Source organism: Oncorhynchus kisutch, linkage group LG25 (genome assembly GCF_002021735.2).
Source record: "Oncorhynchus kisutch isolate 150728-3 linkage group LG25, Okis_V2, whole genome shotgun sequence".
Lineage (NCBI taxonomy): Eukaryota > Metazoa > Chordata > Actinopteri > Salmoniformes > Salmonidae > Oncorhynchus > Oncorhynchus kisutch.
In genome coordinates this window covers 11,903,560-11,912,929 of record NC_034198.2, presented here as the reverse complement: position 1 = coordinate 11,912,929, position 9,370 = coordinate 11,903,560, and the positions used below count along the sequence as shown (strand labels likewise).

The 9,370-nt window shown below is 41.8% G+C and overlaps 1 long non-coding RNA gene across 1 annotated transcript; it reads right to left on the bottom strand.

Annotated features, from left to right (window-relative positions):
• Positions 1 to 998: 998 nt before the first annotated feature.
• LOC116357495 (uncharacterized) lies at positions 999 to 6,751 on the bottom strand. Its single transcript, XR_004205521.1, has 5 exons — positions 6,533 to 6,751; positions 4,481 to 4,534; positions 3,824 to 3,934; positions 3,680 to 3,707; positions 999 to 3,542 (listed from the first exon to the last, which is right to left on the bottom strand). It is a non-coding gene; the product is annotated as an uncharacterized LOC116357495 (long non-coding RNA).
• Positions 6,752 to 9,370: the final 2,619 nt, after the last annotated feature.

The following is a 9,370-nucleotide window of genomic DNA, read 5'->3' as shown; positions in this document are numbered from 1 at the left end:
GCTTTGTTATGGAGTGATCAATACTGCCCCCTTGTGGGAAGTATATTGACAGACGTGTTGGCTGACATTGGCCCCGCCCACCTTGGGGGAAAACAACCTGTGGTTAGTGTAACAGTATAACTTTAGACCGTCCCCTCGCCCATACCCGGGCGCGAACCAGGGACCCTCTGCACACATCAACAACAGTCACCCACGAAGCATCGTTACCCATCGCTCCACAAAAGCCGCGGCCCTTGCAGAGCAAGGTGAACCACTACTTCAAGGTCTCAGAGCAAGTGACATCACTGATTGAAACGCTATTTAGCGCGCACCATCGCTAACTAGCTAGCCGTTTCACATCCGTTACACTAGCTTGGTTACCTGATTGGCTCACAGCAAAAACTTGACCTTTTTGAAACGTAATGGTACTTATTGTCCGTTTGTTTTAGTCAATTCCAAAACAAAATGTAAGAAAAGTACAACATATATGAAGAAGACTTTTCAACATTGCCTGCTCCCGAGTGTTCATACTAGAGTAGGGCTTCCCTAATGCCCCTTCAACCTGCCAGAAACGATCTGGACTAATGACCCCACCAAGTGGCCAGAAGTCTCATATACCCCAACATCTACTCTTACCTGATATATCCAGGCCTTACATAATTGTAGGCAGTGGCTGGGGAACAGATCTTTTCGATATCAGTCGTTTTCCATGACGGCGCTAACTACCGAGTGAGTGCTAACTAGCTCGCCAAGACCAACAACACCTCAAATGGACTATACAGCTACAAGTAGTGAGTGAAATAACATACAGACTATAATAAACAAGTTAAACGTCTTATCTGGGATTAAATGTTTTCTCCATAGACGTGTACTTGGACACCGGGTCCCACAATTTCCCACCCTCCTTACGCCTAGTAATAGCCTGAAGCTAGGCTTTATTTCCCTACTTGGGAGCATTGCAAACCGTAGATCGGGATTTTTCTTTACCTGGTTTGATGTACATTGTATGACACAGCAGATTTTCGGCATAGTTTTTAATATCTGTATATAACAAAAAATCTACAAAGTAGTTGGCTCTTTTTCAATGGGGGTCAATGGGGAAGATGGTTTGGTTTCCCCAATTTGTGGGCGTGGTCAAGGGAATTTCTTCTTATGCCCTGAATATTGACTAGAGCAGGCCTGGGCAATTATTTTCCATGGAGGGCCACATTAGAATATATTTTTGCCATCGTGGGCCAGAATCATATTACAGGAATATATATCATGTGTATGACTGTGCTGTTAGATATATCTACTGTAAATCACATCCAGCTTTGATACTTATTTAACTTTTTGACATGCACAGAAATAAACCACATCTATGTTCTCCTTTTGGTAGGTATTTTCATTATTAAACATGCAATGAACCACATGAGGGGAAAAGTACACTGTGTATTCAGCACCACGGACAGAACTCTTGTTAACGGGTATGCACAAGAACACAAGAAAGAGAGAGAGAGAGAGCTCAACATTACATTTAAACTACTCAATCAGTGTGAGGAGGAGTGAAGTTTCTGTTGGGCATTGACTAGAGCAGTGAAGTCAGGTATAGTTTCTGACGTCGCTATGTGCAGGATTGTTGAGAGGTGAGAATCAGTCAGAGATGATCTGTGCCTTGACTTGTTATATTTCATCACTGAAAATGTCTGTTCACATACATAGGTTGACCCAAAACAGTACAAACATCTTCTGAGCTTGACTCCTAATCTTTTGAAAGTTGTGTTCATCGAGAGATGCATAGAACCTCGTCAGTGACATTGTTTTGAATAGTTCTCCAATCACTGCATCAGGCTGAAGATCGATAAGCTCAAGTTGCAGGTCAGTGGGAGCGTTATTCACATTGAAAGTGAAAGAAGAGGAAACCAACAGCATGTCATTCGGCAGGTCAGGAAGAGTAATTTTCCCTTGAATGCTTTGACAAGGCTGTACATCTGATGTGCAAAAAGGCCCTTCCCTTGTAGTTTGGAATTCAATTCATTCATGGGGGCCCTGATGTCCACGGTGAAGACAAAATCAGTCAACCATTCTTTATCTTGCAGTTGAGGGAAATCCACATATGTTCCTCCTTTCATTTGCAAAAACTCAGCAATCCCCCGACTTCAGGTTCCACACCCTTCTCAGTGAGACAAACTGCCTGTGGTTTAAAGATGTTGCTCTCATTCCCACTTTAGTAACAATATCCACAACTTGGCTCATTTTCAAAACACATTTCCAGAGCACCTCCTGATGAATAATGCAATGCAGGAAATTAATTATCTGATCTGGGTTCAGCTCAGCTACTTGATCTTGTATCCTTTTCAAAAGGCCAATGTTTTTTTCCTGTCAGGTTTGGGCACCCATCAGTGGTCACGCTGGAGAACTTTTCAAAACTCAGTCCCAGCTTTGCCACACACTTATTAACCTCCGCCAATAAATCTTTCCCCGGCGTTTGCACTGAAGCAGGCTCCTCTGTAATTTCAAAGTATGGGGTTAAACCTCGGGAGAATATCAACAACTGCCCCGTGTCACGTGCATCACTGCTCTCATCCAGGGCCACGGGGAAATAGGTGAAATCCTTGACCTTGTATTTCAACTGTTGTCCCCATATTCCCTGCGATGTCCTCAACACACCCTGTCAATGTTTGTCTTGACAGGGAAACATTTTCAAACAGCTCTTTCTTGTCTGGGCAAAGTATTGCTGCAGAGTCAATTAAAAATGATTTAATGAACTCGCCCCCGGGGCGAATGACTTGCTATGTTTAGCAATTTTGTGGGACAGTACATAGCTAGCTCTCGCAATTCCGGCGTTTGCTGAATGCAGTTTTGTGAAAAGTCCTTGCTGCTTTTGCAACTGAGAAAGCAACTCTTTCGATGCACTTGCCTTCTGCTCAGAAGACATATTCCTATATTTCTCTGCATGCTTCGTCTGGAAGTGCTGTCTTTGCACACTAAGCACACAGATGTCCACTCTTGCTGGAACACCCTACGCTCATGGTCTACTTTCCCTTTCTTTGACATTTTTGAAAAATGCATTTTTGAGCAAATTTCTAGCTAGCTACTATTTGTAACTGTGACGTGTGTGTGGGAGCCTGTCAGTCACTGTCTGTCCTCATGCAGATGTTATTTATTACATGCCTTCAAAATAAATGTCCCCCAAGCGGTGGGAGTTAAAGCATTATACAAAGGCGAATATTCACTGGACTTTTAATTTGAATAACAACTATGTTTTTTTTTTTTTTTTACCATCGCAAATTCTTTATGTGATCTAAGCATGATTCCACGGGCCGCATGTAGTCCAGGCCTTTGCCCAGGCCTGGACTATACAGTATACTGTATAGCTATCCTTGACCACAGGCAGACCAAACACGAATGTCTAGACTCCACTTTCACATGTTTATAGACACTTCCAACCCACACATCATGCAATTGCTATTTTACATTTCCATGCCCAAAACATTTCCATTTATCTTCAGAATTCTTTGGTATCCTTGTCACTTCATCCATCGCTTACTCTTCTTAAGTCCTTCATGTCCACAAAAGCAGTTCTATTAGCAAAGGGAACAAAACCATACATTGTAAGTTTAGTACAAATTTGTTGTATATCGATACCACAATCATGTCCGATTTGTTTGTTTGTTACGACAACACCGAAGGACTACTTATTTCCAAGTAGTCCACTTACTGATGAGATGGGTTTTTTACGGATTCCTCTAAAAAAGAAAGCGAAAAAAAATGAATACTTTCAGTTTCACAAATATCATGAATTCATATTCATTGTAGAAACGTGGAAAAGTATACAGGTATGCTACTCTGCTTGTGCACTTACCTGAAGCTTCGATATCAAGCATGTGTTTTTTTATAATGTAGAGCTTGCTGCCAATAAAGCATATGGCAAAGAATAGCCCAATTCCTGCTCCAATCAAAGCATACGTAGCATCTAAGAAACCAAAACACAAAGAATGAGCCACCGACAACCTGTTGTGAAAGCAGCAATTGACAGTACATATCCAGTTCCCTGTTTTGCTCAATAGGCCAGTTCACACGTGAGAATTGTTTGATGCAATCTGTTGCAATGTGTTTACTCCTTCCTCAGGCTGATGAAAAATAGGTCCAGTCATGTCCCCACCCACTGGGCACAGATGTCAATTCAACGTCTATTGCACGTGGTTTAATGTCATTTTGTTGAAATGACGTGGAAACAGCGCTGATTGAACCAGTGTGTGCCCAGTTGGCAGTCTCTGTCTGGATCTGTGTTGACTTGAAATATTGTAGTTGCATTTGTTAAGCTTGGAATGGAATTGGATTGTAATAAGTGTGTGGCTTGGTTGACATGTCCGTGTTTGAGCTGCATCAGTCACTTACAGAAGGAGCCTAAGTACATTTTCTCAACTGACAGTCTACGGAAAGTCAAAGGACTCAATAGCGTAATAGGTATGAGGATTTTGAGGTAGCAACATATTTCATAACGACTTCCTTTTTTTACCTGGTTCATCATTGCTTTCCAGGTCATTTCCTCTCACATGTGTCAACATGCACTCTGAAACACAGGGATCATCTTTGTTATAGAACAAGTTAATGCACTTCTCTAATATCTGTCTTAGACGGTCACCACAACTTCCTGCAAGTATGAAACTGATCTTTGAAAATAGGACGCTCGTGTCGACAAGACAGATTAGACCAGTGAATTCGCGCCCGAGATGAAACAGAGCAGAGAAACGCTTGCACTGCATGCGTCTTTGTATTTTGAACATGATGATGTCTGTAGTAGTAGGTAGCTTAGAAGGTTAGAAGTGTTGGTCCAGTAACCAACATGTCGCTGGTTCGAATCCCAAAGCCAACTAGGTGAAAAATGTGTTGATGTGCCCTTGAGCAAGGCTCTTAACACAAATTACTCTGGATAAGAGTATCTGCTAAATGACAATTAAGTAGTGGTGGCACTTAAAAGTTCAACTGTTATTTAACTCCAATATTTGATCAAATTCTTATCACAAAAATAATGAATATATATAATCAACCGCTAACTGCTTTAAGATCTCTCAACACATACACTATATATAGAAAAGTATGTGGACACACCTTCAAATGAGTGGATTTGGCTTTCATCCACACCCGTTGCTGGCATGTGTATAACAGCACACAGCCATGCAATCTCCATAGACAAACATTTGCATTAGAATGGCCTTACTGAAGAACTCAGTGATGTCATAGGATGCCACCTTTCCAACAAGTCAGTTCGTAAAAATGATGCCTTTCTAGAGCTGCCCCGGTCAACTGTAAGTGCTGTTATTATGAAGTGGAAACATCTAGGAGCAACAAAGGCTCAGCCGCGGAGTGGTAGGCTACACAAGCTCACAGAAAAGGACCACCGAGTGCTGAAGCGCATAGAACGTAAAAATCGTGTTTCCTCGGTTGCAACACTCACTACTGAGTTCCAAACTGCCTCTGGAAGCAACATCAGCACAATAACTGTACGTCGGGAGCTTCATGAAATGGGTTTCCGTGGCCGAGCAGCTGCTCACAAGCCTAAGATCACCCTGCGAAATGCCAAGCATCGGCTGGAGTGGTGTAAAGCTCTCCACCATTGGACTCTGGAACAGTGGAATTGCGTTCTCTGGAGTGATTAATCACGCTTCACCACCTAGCAGTCTGATGGATGATACTGGGTTTAGCGGATTCCAGGAGCACGCTACTTGCCCGACTGCATAGTGCCAATTGTAAAGTTCGGTGGAGGAGGAATAATGGTCTGGGGGTGTTTTTCATGGTTCAGACTAGGCCCCTTCCAGTGAAGGGAAATGTATAAACAGAGCTCACATGTCTAATTTAGAGCCTTGTTGAGGCTGAATCTGTTGACAGCTTGTGATTGCCAGATAGAGTGAACAATAATGTGGCAACATGGGGCACATGACAATACCCCACCACCCAACACAGACCCAACGCTGTCACGGTCACACCACTAGCACTGGGAGACTGGATAGTCAATATTGCACACAGCAGACTCTCCTTGGTCACATTCTATTGGCAGCCATGAGAGGACCAAGACCTCTGACATAACATGCTCACTGTAGCTGAGAGTAGTGGTACTTAACGCGCATGGAAAGTGCCTGTCGTAGATCGACCATTACCACAAGGCAACAAAGCCTTGTTTAAAAACACTCTCGGAGCTTGATCAGGCAATGCACAGCTCATGAATTATGGAAGGCAATCGCATTATGAAGATATTTGCTATCAATCTGAGAGTGGTGGTTAGTTGATTCCCTCTGCTCAAAAGACAAGTCAATGCAAGAAGTGTCTGTTGCAAATCGAACAGAACAACAACCAGGCTGTTTTAAAAGCACTCTCCAACCTTGATCATTTAGGCTAATTTACTCAAAAAATATTCAAGACACCCATATTAAAGTTATTTGCTATTAATAAATTATGCAAATACGGTTTTCCAGTTTTTGAATCATATCATTTTTTTAGAATATGTTTTTTCAGTGATTCGAAATACAATCTTACAGTATTTAAATATAAAGGAGTCATATACAGGACTCACCAATTGTAAAAACAAGTGTGATGACAGACAAACATCGACCGTTAGGAAGCATCTTCGTCTCAATTGTCTTTCTTTACCATTTTCTCTTGTTCATTCTGATAGCTGCTTGGAAGGCGCCGTCACACTGAAAAATAAGCATTTCCTGTTTCTGGCTCAGAACGTAGTTGATGATGAGATGAGATAATACGCCTGCAGCTCAGCACATCTTTTCGCAACCAATTATAATCACTTGGACTAAGTATTTGAGTGTAAGCCGGTGTTTGAATGTCAGGATATGGCAGTCTGTTTCTGTTTGTCTTTCTCTTTCCAAACAAGGCACGGTGGGGTTTCAAGTTTCAACGTTTATTCACCACGAGCACTGGATACAACAGGTTTAAAACAGTAGAGTAAAATTCTTACCCTGTGAACTCTTTCCCAACAATGCAGTGATCGTAATAATATGAATAATATGGTTAAGAATAGAAAATGTAACGACACACAAACATAGAAAAGGAAAGTGGGATATCTTAGTCAGTCGTACAACCGAATGCATTCAACTGAAATGTGTCTTCCGCATTTAACCCCTCTCTGAATCAGAGAGGTGCGTGGGGCTGCCTTAATCGACATCCACATCATCGGCGCCCTGGTAAAAAAAGTAACTGGTAGCAGGAATACATAAATGCTTACGGTGATATTACCAATGGCAGGATAAACAGATAAATACCATTGGCAAATCAATAACAATGGACAGCAGTGAAATGGAGTAATGCATCTAATCAATAATCATTTTTAGGGGGGGGGGGGGGGGGCTGTAGTTGTTAGCAGTCTTATGGCCAGGGGATAGAAGCTGTTTCGGGGTCTGTTTGTCTGAGCCTTGATGCACTGGTACCTGCAGGGTGGGAGCATGGAGAACAGCTCCTTCTGGGTCTCCAAAACAAGCTCAAATCAACCCTCACCCTCTAGTTTTCCACATCAACCAGTTACGTGATTAAAACTGGGAAGTGGATTTCTGGGTCAGCGCATTCATTTGAGTCAATGAACTGTTATCAGAGATCTACTAACCTAAGAACCTGCCAGTGCATCTCTGAAACCCAATTAGTTTCAGTAGCCTAAGCATTAGGCTTGACCCAGAGGTTCACTTAATTTATGCTCGATAATGGCAAGTTTGTTTTGAAATATGATGCTGCATATGATTATGAAAATACAGGAGATGATCTTGTTTGTAATTCTTGGCTAGCATGTAATGTGTGATGCAAGACCTTGACAGAGCTCCCAGCTGCATGTTATTATGTAACAAAGCAGTCAATGCAGGGTCATAGATTCATGTTGGCCAACGGATCATCAAGTTACACCTTGACATCTGTTGTGAAATAACGTTGGTTCATACTCGTGTGGTGCACAGGAGGTTGGTGGCACCTTAATTAGGGAAGACGGGCTCTTGGAAATGGCTGCAGCACAATGAGTGGAATGGTATCAAATACATCATGGTGTCCCATGTGTTTGATCACATTTTGTTCGCTCTTCTCACGTTCTGACCATAGTTCTTTTGTGTTTTCTTGTGTTTTAGTGTTGGTCAGGACGTGAGCTGGGTCAAGTCTTGCCATAGATTTTGAAGCAGATGTTAGTCAAAACTGTAACATTCGCCACGTCGTTTCAAAGTAATTACGTTGAAAGGACGTGGAATAGACGTTCCTCTAGGATTTTGCCTGTGCTGACCTCCCCAGTCTTTGCCAACGTCAAGCACACCCATACCGTGATGGCGCCACCACCATGCTTGAAAATAAGGATGCAATTACTCAGTGATGTGTTGCGTTGGATTTGCCCCAAACAGTATGTCAGTCTTTGCATTTGGGCCAAAACAAAATATTCCTTACAAGTGTTTTTGTTGCAGTATTACTCTGCCTTGTTGCATACAGGATTCATGTTTCTGTATATTTGTATTATTTTTGTACTCTGTCATTTAGGTCATTATTGTGAGGTCAATGTTTCCTTCATGTCCTATAGCTCAGTTCAGAAGGATGGACTGTATCTTTGATGTGTCTGGGTGGTTTAATACATTATTCACAGCATGATTATTAACTTGACCACGCTTAGACATATTTAATGTCTGATTTGTTATTGATACCCATCTACCAATCACTGCCCTTCGTTATGAGGCTTTCCAAACCTCTCTGGTCTTTGTATTTATTTGATTTATTTCAACTTTATTTAAACAGGCAAGTCAGTTAAGAATAAATTCTTATTTACAATGACGGCCTACCCCCGGCGACACTGGGCCAATTGTGTGACGCCCTATGGGACTCCCAATCACGGCCGGTTGTGATACAGCCTGGAATAGAACCAGGGTCTGTAGTGAGGCCTCTAGCACTGAGATGCAGTGCCTTGGACTGCAGATGTTAGGTTTTGTAGGTCTGGGGGACAGAGGAAGGGGTAGTCATAAAAAAATACAAAAATGATGTCACATGGAGTGAGTCCATGTAACTTATTATGTGATTTGTTAAACCACATTTTACTCCTGAACAAATTTAGGCTTGTCTAAGCAGCGGGGGTGAATACTTAGCCAACCTCTATATTTTTGTTATTTCATTTCATTTGTAAACATTTGTATCATTTTCGTTTCACTTTGACATTATGGAGAATTTTGTGTAGATCAAACGACAAGAAAAATCACAATTAAATCTATTTTAATCCCACGTTGTAACGCAACACAATGTGATACGTCCAAAGTAGGTGAATACTGTTGATACCCACTGTAGCTGATACGGTCTGTCATAAACACAAATTAGTCTGTTAGTAGGTTAGTTCATCACTAATTTATCTATCACATGCATAGGCCTAAAGAGACTATTTTGAGCCGGA